Raw genomic sequence first — 13014 nt, forward strand, 5'->3', positions numbered from 1 at the left:
CCTAGAACATCAAGCAATGAGTATAAGGGTATAAACTAGCGGAAACAATAAACTAAACAAGGACAACAAGGTGGAAGCCAACCAAAATAAATATATACAGAAATCCCTCCCAGAACATGGAAATCACTAGTACACAGCTATCTAATAAAGAGTTCAAGTCCCAAAAGTGGACCACAACAGCATGTCTCAAAAGCAACAAGACTAGCTAAACCAAAAGAAGGAGGCAGAACAAACCAAAAACGCCAAGTGCTCGCTCTCGTCTCCGAGTCACAACTGCAAAAGAAGGCTGGAACTACTCACCGCTGATAACTGGTACTGGGACCTGCATCACGAAATGAATCCAGAGCGTAGCATGATTACCAACACAAGAGGTACTCAGTAGGCATCATAGGCTGACTGAGCAAAAAAGGTAAAAACAATATGAAAAGATAGAATCTTGACACAGAGAGGTCAAAGCGGATACGAAAGAAAGCACACAAGCATACCAGAAATAAACTAAGTACAACTAAACTAAACCTAACTGGACCCCCATAAGCCCGGAAGGTACACTCGTGTGCAAGTTCAAATAAAACCTGAACGGATCCCCATAAGCCCGACAGGTACACAAAAAAGCTAAGTCTACTGAGAAAGAAGAAAACCCGGCTCCCAGCCGAAAAAAACTAAGATAATCAATCAGACTCCACCCAGCCAGCAGTGCACTCCCGGCCCAGCTAGAAAAAGTGACCCCAGGGGGCACCCAACCAAACAGTCCACTCCCAGCCCAGGTAGAAAGAGGGACCCGTGAGTGAGGTAGATATCGCGAGTCGTCTTACCATTCAATCAGCTCCCAGCCCAGCTAGAAAGAGCGACCCGGGGACACCCAGCCAGCAGCCCAGCTAGAAAGAGAGGCCCGGGAGCGATCGTCGATATCACCGAGTCTACCCAGCCAGCGATACGCTCCCAGCCCAGCTAAAAAGAACGACCCCGGAGGTGATGGTATCTCCAAGAGGATCCAATCCAACAACAACCACCGTGGAGCACCGTCTACTATAATAATCACATAAAAGGTTCCAAGCCTATACTATCTCAATCTCGCGCCTCTAGTGATGCACCGGACCTTCGAGAATGCGACGGAACTGCAGAATGAGAGGGAGAAAATACATAAGTACAACAAGCAGTGATAACGCCAAATCTAAGGCACAAACTATCAGACTCAAGTCTGCTACTCCAGTCTAAAAGGAGATAAGTCATCTGAACGACGTCGGCAGAAAGTCAAGGCTATCCAGCCCACACGGGTCATAAGTCTAAGGCAATGCTAGCCTAACCTAGACTAAGGACATCATGTTTACGGTTAAGGATGAACAAGGCATGCAACACATGGCATACAAGCATACAATAGAATTTAGCACATAAGCATGCAACTCTAATAAACAGGTTAACATGATACTACACCTGAATATGGCCATTCGATCCTAACATGAGGTATCTAATCAAAGTAAGGTAGGAAACTGGTACCCACCCTTAATTCACTCTAATCGACATGCTTTTACACAATTAAGCTCAATTTAACAGAAAGGAAGCCGTAGTGTACCTTAAGGCTGATCGCGCGCGCTCCAAATCACTTTACCGGAGCTTTTTCTTCCCGAACGACCCTTGAACGCTATCACTCTATCAAATATAGGATCACAATATTAATACTGTCGTTTAGACACCAAAATCACAACAAATGGAGACGGGTCAATTTTGGAGTGACAACAGAAATCGTGGGACCCGCACCGAACTGTCTGAAATTGACTTCGTCAAGAGACCCTAAACAGCACCCCAAACTTGTGTTCAGAAATGGAACACAATTCAAGGCTCAAAACATAGCAAAAACCAACAAGCAAGAAAACCACACTTTAATCAACTTAAAAGAAAACAGCAGCAGTCTAAACTCGGAATTAACAAAAATCGAAAAGTTCCCAGCACTCCTTGAACACTCTAAAAGGTAGCCACGATAATTCCCAACATGTTGGACTTCGAATCACCCAAAACCGAGCTAAAATGAGTGAGATATGACCAAAACAAAAATGCCAAAAATAAAGGCTCGAAAAAGGGTACAGCAGTCAGGTTAATCACAAAATTACCTCGAACTACGTGCACACGACAACTTCTGAGCACTATACAACAAAGCCACCAAGAATACGAAGCTCCCTCACTTCGAATCACCTAAATAGGTTGAGAGATGAGAGAGAGATGAGGGTTTTAAGTTTGGAAAAGTTGGCTGATATATATATCTGCATTTATAGCAGATATTTCTGCAAATTTTTTTCCAAAACATAAAACCTCCGACGGGGTGCTCCGAACTCGTTTGGAACCCCGTGCACGCAAACGAGATATGCAACCATACCAAATTCGATAATCCGGACTCAATGGCACAGTCGAAATTTCCATACGAGGTCATCTTGAAAAAAAGTGGGTCCCACACCCAAATGCCATTTTAAGTCAAAAACCACAAAAGGGTTCGGAAAAATATCAAAAACCTCGGGACACAAAAGAAGGGTCAATCTAGACCAAAATCGACATTCCGGAGCTAACCACACTGACGGAATTCTCGTCCGAGCGCGTTTACTCAGAATGTTGACTAAAGTCAAACTTAAGCTTAAACTTAAAGTTAAAACGCCTAATCGCACCGACTCACACTGAAAACCTCAGGAGTCATGCCGACTATGCTACTAGCCTAAAATGACCTTTCTGGAGCTGATGGAATTGTCAGAATTGGATTCTGATGTCATCTTCTTGAACTTTGGATCGAACATGATTGTTCAAGGTTCATAAGCTCCAAAAACACTAAAACTCGCACAAAAGCCAAATGAACGACCAGGTGACCGAACTGTTAGTCCCAGCAAGTCATAAATGACTTTGGGTCGCTACAGGAATGCTCTAAAAGACACACAGAAGGCAAAACATAGAAATGACCAGAAGGGTCATTATAATATCCACTACTTAAAAGGACTTTCGACCACAAAGTAATGGTCAAGAAGTACCTGAAGGCTCAAATAAGCCGGGAAACTGCTCTCGTATCTCCTGCTCGGTCTCCCAGGTAGCCTCCTCGACTGGACGATGCCTCCAATGGACCTTAACAACAGGAATGGCTCTCGTGCGCAATCTCCTCACATCTATGGCTAGAATGGCAACTGGCTCCTCTACAAATGTCAAACGGTCATTCAACTAGACTACATCATACTGGAGCACATGGGACTTATCAGGAACATACCGCTGCAACATCGAGACATGGAAAACCGGGTGGATGGCTGAAAATACTGGAGGTAGGGCCAACTCATAAGCAACCTCCCCAACTGTCCGGAGTATCTCAAAAGGCCCAATGTACCTGGGGCTAAGCTTGCCCCGCCTTCTAAACCTCATCACGCCCTTCATGGGCGACACACGGAGGAATACCTGATCACCAACAGAGAATCTCAAAGGCCGATGCCTCCGATCCGCATAACTCTGGTGCCTACTCTGAGCCGTCCTTAGTCTATCCTGAATCACTCTCACCTGGTCCAAAGCTTCCTGAATCAAATCCGTACCCCGCGGCCTAGGCTCTATAGACACAAACCAACCCACCAGAGAGCGACAATGCCTACCATACAATGCCTCGAACGGGGCCATCTGAATGCTAGAATGGTAATTGTTGTTATACGCAAACTCCGCCAAAGGCAAGAACTGGTCCCAATGACCACCAAACTCCAACACACAAGCCCGCAGCATGTCCTCAAGGACCTGAATAGTACGCTCCGACTAACCATCAGTCTGATGGTGGAAAGTTGTGCTAAGGTCAACCCGAGTGCCCAACTTATCCTGAAAGGTCCTCCAAAAGCTAGACCTGAACTGAGAACCTCGATCTGATATAATAGAAACTGGCACCCCATGAAGTCGAACCACCTCCCGAATGTAGATACGAGCCAACCTCTCGGCGCTAAATGAAGACTGAATAGGAAGGAAATGTGCTGACTTGGTCAATCGATCAACAATGACCCAAATGCTATCAACACCTCTAGAAGTCCGCAGTAGGCCAGCCACAAAATCCATAGTAATGCGATCCCACTTCCACTCCGGAATGGGTAATCTCTGAAACTCACCACCAGGCCTCAAATGCTCGGCCTTTACCTGCTGGCAACACAAGCAACGGGAAATAAAGTCAGTAATATCTCTCTTCATGCCACTCCACCAGTAATGCTGCGCAAATCACGATACATCTTCGTTGTGCCCGGATGGATAGAGTATCTAGACTCATGACCCTCAGAAAGTATCAACTGTATCAAATTCCCAACTCTCGGAACACAGATGCGACCGGCGAATCTCAACACTCCATCATGATCTAAGGTAGCCTAACCACCATCACCCGCTAATACTCGATCTCTAAGGGCCACCAAGGCCTCATCCTCAAACTGACAACCACAGATCCTATCAAGCAAAAAAGACTGAACTCCCATATAGGCCAAGACGCGTCTAGAATCTGAGACATCCAACTGAACCATGCTATTAGCTAAGAACTGAATGTCCAAAGCCAAGGGTCGCTCCTCAACAGATAAGAAGGCTAGACTACCCATACTCACCGCCTTCCGGCTCAAGGCGTTCGCTACCACATTCACCTTGCCTGGATGATAGAGAATAGATAGGTCGTAGTCCTTCAGCAGCTCAATCCAGCAATGCTACCTCGAATTAAGGTCCCTCTGGCTCATGATGTACTGAAGACTCCTATGATCGGTATAGATCTCACATCGAACTCCATACAAGTAGTGCCTCCAAATCTTAAGCGCGAAAACTACCGCCGCCAACTCCAAGTCATGAGTGGGGTAGCTGCGCTTATGGACCTTAAGCTGCCTCAATGCATAAGTAATAAATCGGCCCTGCTGCATCAATACACAATCCAAACTAACGTCGGATGCATCACAATAAACCGTGAAGCCCTCACCCTCAACTGGAAGAGTCAATATAAAAGCGGTAGTCAATAACTCATTGAGCCTCAAAATGCTCGCCTCACACTCCTCTGGCATGTAGTTAGCAGAGGTCAGTCTGTCTGGCGTTTCCTCGTGTAAAAGACTACTTTTGCATCGGCTCTCTCTCGTTAGGTAATTACCGAGGCAAAAGTTGCTCTCTCAGAAGTAAGTTTCCTCACCACCTTAGTGGGACTAGTCTAAAAAACCTTCACTTGAACTGCCAAGACTCGGTTTTTTTGCGGAAAGGCCCTTCTACTTGGACAAAGGTTTTTTCCGGATAGTAGACCGACCAATGGGAATCGAGACATCACCGTTTGCGGGAGCAGTAGAGAGATCAAATAAAGGGAACATCAACACGAGTCAACCGGGTCAGAGGTGCTGCCAAGGTAGAGAAACCCTCCACAAATCGTCTGTAGTAGCCTGCTAGTCCGATGAAGCTCCAAATCTTAGTAACTGAGGTAGGCCTAGCCCAATCACGAATAACCTCAATCTTAACCGGATCTACCATAATGCCCTCCTTAGATAGAACGTGCCCTAAGAACGCTACAGAGTCTAACCAAAACTGGCACTTTGAGAACTTGGCATAAACCAGCTGATCTCTCAAAGTCTGGAGCACAACTCTCAAATGCTGCTCATGATCACCTCTACTCCGCGAGTATATCAAAATGTCATCAATGAAGACTATGACGAAGGAATCAAGATAAGGTCTGAACACGCGCGTCATCAAGTCCATAAAGGCAGCAGGGGCATTAGTCAACCCAAATGACATCACCAAGAACTCATATTGGCCATAACGGGTCCTAAATGTAGTCTTAGGGATGTCCGCTGCCCTAATCTTCAACTGGTGGTAACTAGACCTCAAATCAATCTTAGAGAACACTGAAGCTCCCTGTAGCTGGTCAAATAGGTCATCAATCTTAGGCAGAGGATATCGATTCTTCACTGTCACCTTATTCAACTGCCTATAGTCGATGCACATACGCATCGTACCGTCCTTCTTCTTAACATAAAGAACAGAGCCCCCCAAGGTGATACACTAGGTCTGATAAATCCCTTACCCAAGAGATCCTGAAGCTGAACACTGAGCTCTTTGAGCTTTGCAGGAGCCATCCGATATGGCGGAATAGAAATAGGCCGAGTACCCGGCTCAAGCTCAATCGGAAAATCAATATCACGCTCTGGGGGTAGGCCAGGTAGGTTGGTAGGAAACACATCAAAGAAGTCACGAACAACAGGAACTGAATCAACCGGATAGATCTCCCTACTCACATCACGCACATAGGCCAAATATGATAAGCATCCGCTAGCTACTAGCCTCCTAGCCTGAATAAAAGAGATAACCCCAACTGGTGTGCTACCACGAGATCCCTGCCACACCACTAGATGAATACCAGGAATGGCTAAGGTAACGGGCTTAGAGAAGCAATCTAAAACAGCGCAATAAGGGGATAACCAGTCCATGCCTAGAATCACATCGAAATCAATCATGTCAAGCAATATAAGGTCATCCCGGGTGTCACGCCCCTGGATAGTAACTAAGCAAGATCGAAATACCTGATCCACTACTAAAGACTCACCCACGGGGGTCGACACATGCAACGGCGCTACCAGAGGCTCAGACATCATACTCAAGCGAGAGGCATAGTAAACAGAAACATACGAAAAAGTAGAGCCCGGATCAAATAAAGCCAAGGCGGGCTGCTGGCATAAAAGAATCGCACCTGTGATCACATCGTCTAATGCCTCAGCCTCCACCCTCGCTGGAGCTGCATATAAATGGCTATGTCTGCCTCTGCCCTGACCATCAAACCTACCACCCGACCTGCCTCCTCAGGGACCACCCCGTATACCCTGATGACCACCTCTACGATCCTGACCCTGACCACGACCTCTAGCTGGATGTGCTGGTAAAGCTAGGGGAGCAGCCTGAGGAGCGTAAGCAATTTGACTATGTCGAGGGCAATCCCTGGCCTAATGACCCATCTTACCACACTCATAGCAACCCTGTCGAGGGTGACTCCCAGAAGAACGACCACTATTGTCTGAAGAACCCGACTGAAATACCTCACGGCCGTGACTCGAACTGGCCTCGCTCCGACCACCATCTGATGCCTGAAGAGAGGCCTGTGTAGGTTTAATAGATTGACCATGTTGAAACCGTCGCCTTGTCCTGTCATGATAATCCCTAGACCTAGGGCGGGAATCACTGTAGCTGCCCTCATACCTAACCATCTTCTCGCTGCCCCCTTGGGCCTCGCAACGAAGATGCTCCATAGTACTGGCATGGTCAACTACGTCTAAAAAAGATCAACCCGCAGAAACTAAGGACTACGTCTCAAGCCGAAGCTGCAATCTCAACTCATGAACAAAGCACCTAACTCTCTCATTCTCTGTAGGTAATATCATTTCGACATGACGGGAGAGCTCGTGGAACCTAGTCTCGTACTCTGCCACCGACATGGAGCCCTGGTCCAACCTGCAGAACTGATCCCTGAGGCGGTCTCTGATGCTACGAGGGATAAACTTGACCAAGAAGGCCTCAGAAAACTCATCACATGATACCAGTGGAGATCTAACTGGTCTGGTCTGAATGAATGTGCGCCACCACTGCCTAGCTAGGCCATCTAGCTGGTAAGCAATGAAGTCGGCCCCTCTAGACTCCACTAGACCCAAAGTGCAAAGCCTCTCACAAAAAGTAGATAGAAACTCGTCGGCATCCTCACCCACATCCCCAGAAAACCTCAGTGGTGTCAACCTGAGAAACACACCAAGCATATTTTGGTCCTCGAGTGGCATAGGTCTATCCGCTGCCAAGGGCTGTACTCCCTCAGGTGGTACCTGGACCTGAGGTGCCCTCACTATAGGCTAATCATGCAGTACTGGTGCTAGTGTAGCTGGGGCGGGTGGCTGTTGCATACCCCCAAACACACCCAAGAGTTGAGCAATATCGGCCTGGAGGTCTGAGGTCAGAACTGGTCTGAGTGGCAGCTAGGTTGGCCCCGGCTCCACCGGCTGATCTAGTATACAAGATGCCGGAGGGTCTGCTACTGGCTCTGGATACTCCTCTCTCTTATGTGCTGGTGTTGCGGCTCTCTCTCAACCTTGGGGTCGGCGTCTACCCCAAGTTGGGGCTCTGTCTGCAGGCCCGGATGCATCACCCACGGCTGCGCCACCTCGCGAGCGAGACATCCTGCGAAAGAGTGAAACAAGTGAGATTTCAAGGAATTAATAAGACACACACTGCACGAAAGTGAAACAAAAAGAGGAAATCTTCCTAAAGACATCATGTAGCCTCTCGAAGATAAGTGACAGACGTCTTCGCACCGATCTGTAGAACTCTACGAGATGTTAGCTCTGTACAAGTGAGACTGATGAACCTGGGGCTCTGATACCAACTTGTCACGACCCGATTTCTCGAATCATTATGGCACCTACTATACCCTACCAGTAGGTAAGCCAACCCGAAACCCAAAACATCAAAGAATGAGTGTAAGGGTAGAAACTAGCGGAAACAATAAACTAAACAAAGACAACAAGGCAGAGGCAAACCAAAAGAAATAAATACAAAAATCCCTCCCAGAACCTGGAAGTCACTAGAACAGAGCTATCTAATAAAGAGTACAAGTCCCAAAAGTGGACCACAACAGAGCCTGTCTCAAAAGCAACAGGACTAGCTAAACAAAAAGAAGGAGTCAGAACAAACCCAAACGGCCAAGTACTCGCCCTCGTCTCTAAGTCACAACTGTAAAACAAGGCTGGAACTACTCACCGCTGATAACTGGTACTAGGACCTGCATCACGAAATAGATGCAAAGCATAGCATGAGTACCAACACAACAGGTACTCAGTAGGCACCATAGGCCGATTGAGCAAAAAGGGTAAAAACAATATGAAATGATGGAATCTAGACACAGAGAGGTTAAAGCGGATACGAAAAGAAAGCACACGACCATACCAGAAATAAACTAAGTACAACTAAACTAAACCTAACTGGACCCCCATAAGCCCAGAAGGTACACTCGTGCGCAAGTTCAAATAAAACTTGAACGGACCCCCATAAGCTCGACAGGTACACAGAAAACTAAGTCTACTGAGAAAGAAGAAAACTGGGCTCCCAGCCCAAAGTAACTAAGATAATCCATCAGACTCCACCAAGCCAGAAGTGCACTCCCAGCCCAGCTAGAAAGAGTGACCCCAGGGGGACCCATCCAAACAGTCCACTCCCAGCCCAGGTAGAAAGAGGGACCCGTGAGTGAGGTAGACATCGCGAATCGTCCTACCATGCAGTCAGCTCCCAGACCAGCTAGAAAGAGCGACCCGGGGACACCCAGCCAGCAGCACACTCCCAGCCAAGCTAGAAAGAGAGGCCCGGGGGTGATCGCCGATATCACCGAGTCTACCCAGCCAGCAATACGCTCCCAGCCCAACTAGAAAGAACGACCCCGGGGGTAATGGTATCTCCAATAGGATCCAATCCAACAACAGCCACCGTGGAACACCGTCTAGTCTAATAATCACATAAAAGGCTCCAAGCCTATACTATTTCAATCTCACGGCTCTAGTGATGCACTGGACCTTCGAGAATGCGTCGAAACTGCAGAATGAGAGGGAGAAGATACATAAGTACAACAAGCAGCGATAACGCCTAATCTAAGGCTCAAACTATCAGACTCAAGTCTGATACTCCAGTCTACAAGGAGCTAAGTTATCCGAACAACGTCGGCAGAAAGTCAAGGTTATCCAACCCACACGGGTCATAAGTCTAAGGCAATGCTAGCCTAACCTAGACTAAGGACGTCATGCTTACGATTAAGGAAAAACAAGGCATGCAACACATAGCATACAATAGCATTTAGCACATAAGCATGCAACTCTACTAAACCGGTTAACATGATACTACACCTTAATATGGCCAATCGATCCTAACATGAGGTATCTAATCAAAGTAAGGTAGGAAACTAGTACCCACCCCCAATTCACTCTAATCGACATGCTTTTACACAATTAAGCTCAATCAAAAAGAAAGAAAGTCGTAGCCTACCTTAAGGCTGACCGCGCGCACTCCAAATCACTTTATCGGAGCTTTTCCTTCTCAAATGACCCTTGAACGCTGTCACTCTATCAAATATAGGATCACAACATTATTACGGTCGTTTAAACACCAAAATCACAACAAACGGAGATGGGTCAATTTTGGAGTCACAACGAAAATCGTGGGACCCGCACTGAACTGTCTAAAATTAACTCCGTCAAGAGACCCTAAACAGCACCCCGAACTTGTGTTCAGAAATGGAACACAATTCAAGGCTCAAAACACAGCAAAAACCAACAAGCAAGAAAACCACATTTTAATCAACTTAAAAGAAAACAGCAGCAGTCTAAACTCGGAATTAACGAAAATCAAAAAGTTCCCAGCACTCTTTGAACACTCTAAGAGGTAGCCACGATAAATCCCAACATGTGGGACTTCGAATCACCCAAAACCGAGCTAAAATGAGTGAGATATGACCAAAACAAGAATGCCAAAAATAAAGGCTCGAAAAAGGGTACAACAGTCAGGTTAATTACAAAATTACCTCAAACTACGCGCACCTGACAACATTCGAACACTCTACAGCAAAGCCACCGAGAATACGAAGCTCCAGCACTTCGAATCACATAAATCGGTTGAGAGATGAGAGAGAGATGAGGGTTTTAAGTTTGGAAAAGTTGGCTGATATAACATTTATAGCAGATATTTCTGCAATTTTTTTCTAAAACATAAAAACTCCGACGAGGTGCTCCGAACTCGTTCGGAACCCAGTGCACGCAAACGAGATATGCAACAATACCAAATTCGATATTTCGGACTCAATGGCGCAGTCAAAATTTCTATACGAGGTCATCTTGACAAAAAGTGGGTCCCACACCCAAATGCCATTTTAAGTCAAAAACCATAAAAGGGCTCGAAAAAATATCGAAAACCTCGAGACACAAAAGAAGGGTTAGTCTAGACCAAACTTGACATACCGGAGCTAACCGCACTGACGAAATTCTCATCCGAGCGCGTTTACTTAGAATGTTCACTAAAGTCAAACTTTGGCTTAAAGTTAAAGTTAAAACGCCTAATCGCACCGACTCACACTGAAAACCTCGGGAGTCATGCCGACCATGCTACAAGCCTTAAATGACAGAAATGACTAGAAGGGTCATTACAAATGTATCCCTTAAGAAACGACTTTATAAACAAGTCTCCCTCTTTTTTTCACTAACAAAGCCTTCTCTGTATACAAAAGATTCCTTTAATATTTTCAGATGGTGAGAGAAAACAGTGTTTCAGCTATGGCGACGACAAATGTAACCCCATTTTGAGGTTTGATATAGAGGTGTGAGGAAGAGGCCAAAGGGAAAGTATAGAACTGATATTACAAACTCATCTATAAGGTACGTGTCTAGCTTGGGACCTTTGATATGAAAGAAGAAGCAGCAAGAGCATATGATAATGCGGGGAGGATATTATTTTGACGAAATTGAGTCAAGTTTGAATCCACTTAAAAGTGTAAACGATGAACCAAATCATAATGAAGCTTCTGGAAAGTCATCTATGTTTCCACAACAAGGTAAACCTGTTGGAGGCTCCACAATAGAACCATTGACTACTTTAGAGAAAACTCAAGCTCATCGATATGTGTTACTTAATTGCGCAGCAGTGAAGCCATTCATTGAGTATGAAATTTAAATTGATTTTGATTTTTACGAAATGTGTAGAATAATCAGGTAAAAATTTAATATATATATAACAATTTTGTAGTGAATTCAGAAAGTACATCAAAAGAAGTACAAGAGGTCGAAGAGTTTCAACAACAGAGGTAAAGAAGAGAGTTAGTAAAGAGTTTCCTGATTGGTTTCCTAAGCGAGTGAGTAAATAATTTTAGAATGTTTGTTTTGAATATATTTATTTGTCAATTTAGTATCTCTGACAGATATATTATGTTTGTTTAGATTATGAACCCATATATCGCAGAAACTATCTCTGATGATATGAAGTTTATAACACAAGGTCCTGCACAAGATGCAAGAAGATTTAGTGCTTATAACATTAATGGATTCAAATTTCAAACTTTATCTAGAGAACAAGGATCAAAAACTCAAAATAGTGGAGTTTTTCTCATCTCTGACAATTTTTGTATTGCGTCTAGTGTAGATAGGTGTGCAAGACAAGCGGACCTGCCATATTATGGAAAGTTGGAAGAGATTATCGAGTTTAATTATTATGGCAGGTTCAAATTTATTCTTTTCAAGTGTCTATGGGCTGATACTACTCGAAATAGAGGGTACAAAATAGATGCTTGGAAGTTTAACTGTGTCAATTTTTCTAAATTGATTCACACTGGTGATCGCGAGGATCATGATCCATATATTGAAGCATCACAAGCAAATATGGTCTACTATGTTGATGATGAGACTGATAAAGAATGGAGTGTCGTTGTACATCTAAAGCCAAGAGATTTGTTTGAAATGGGAGAGGTTGATGAAGAGGATCTATACGAAAATGAGTCATACCAACAACAAGAATTTGGACAATTTTTTGATGATGACTACGAGAATATCCAAATTGCAATAGATGAGAATATGAATGAATGAAATAGCAAAGATTTGGATAATATTTTGCATTTTGAGCTGTTTTTTTAGAAGTTTTTAGTTGTTGGTTTTTCTCTTTTAAGTTTCTTGTATTATGTGTTTGACACTGCAATTTCTGCAATATTTTAGTAGCTGTTTTTTCTACTTTTAGCTGCTGATATTTTGTGTTTGAAACTGTAGTGTTTACAGTTTTTGGCTACTATTTTGTTGCTTTTAGGTGCTGGATTTTTGTGTTTTAAGTTGTTTCTACTATGATTATATCTACTATTTTTTCAATTTTTAGTTGCTGATTTTGTGAGTTTTAAGCTGCTGTTTCTGCAGATTTTTGGTTGTTGTTTTTTTAGTTTCAGGAGCTTATTTTTTATGGTTAAGATGTAGTATTTGCAGATTATTAGTTGCAGATTTTGTGAGTTTTAAGCTGTTGTTTCTGCAG

General features: G+C 44.5%; 1 non-coding gene across 1 annotated transcript; it reads right to left on the reverse strand.

Annotated features, from left to right (window-relative positions):
- Positions 1 to 11064: 11064 nt before the first annotated feature.
- Positions 11065 to 11112, reverse strand: MIR8032G (microRNA MIR8032g). The gene has a single exon (NR_130395.1). It is a non-coding gene; the product is annotated as a microRNA MIR8032g (primary transcript).
- Positions 11113 to 13014: the final 1902 nt, after the last annotated feature.

The sequence above is a fragment of the Solanum tuberosum genome, unplaced genomic scaffold (assembly GCF_000226075.1).
Source record: "Solanum tuberosum cultivar DM 1-3 516 R44 unplaced genomic scaffold, SolTub_3.0 scf00545, whole genome shotgun sequence".
NCBI lineage: Eukaryota > Viridiplantae > Streptophyta > Magnoliopsida > Solanales > Solanaceae > Solanum > Solanum tuberosum.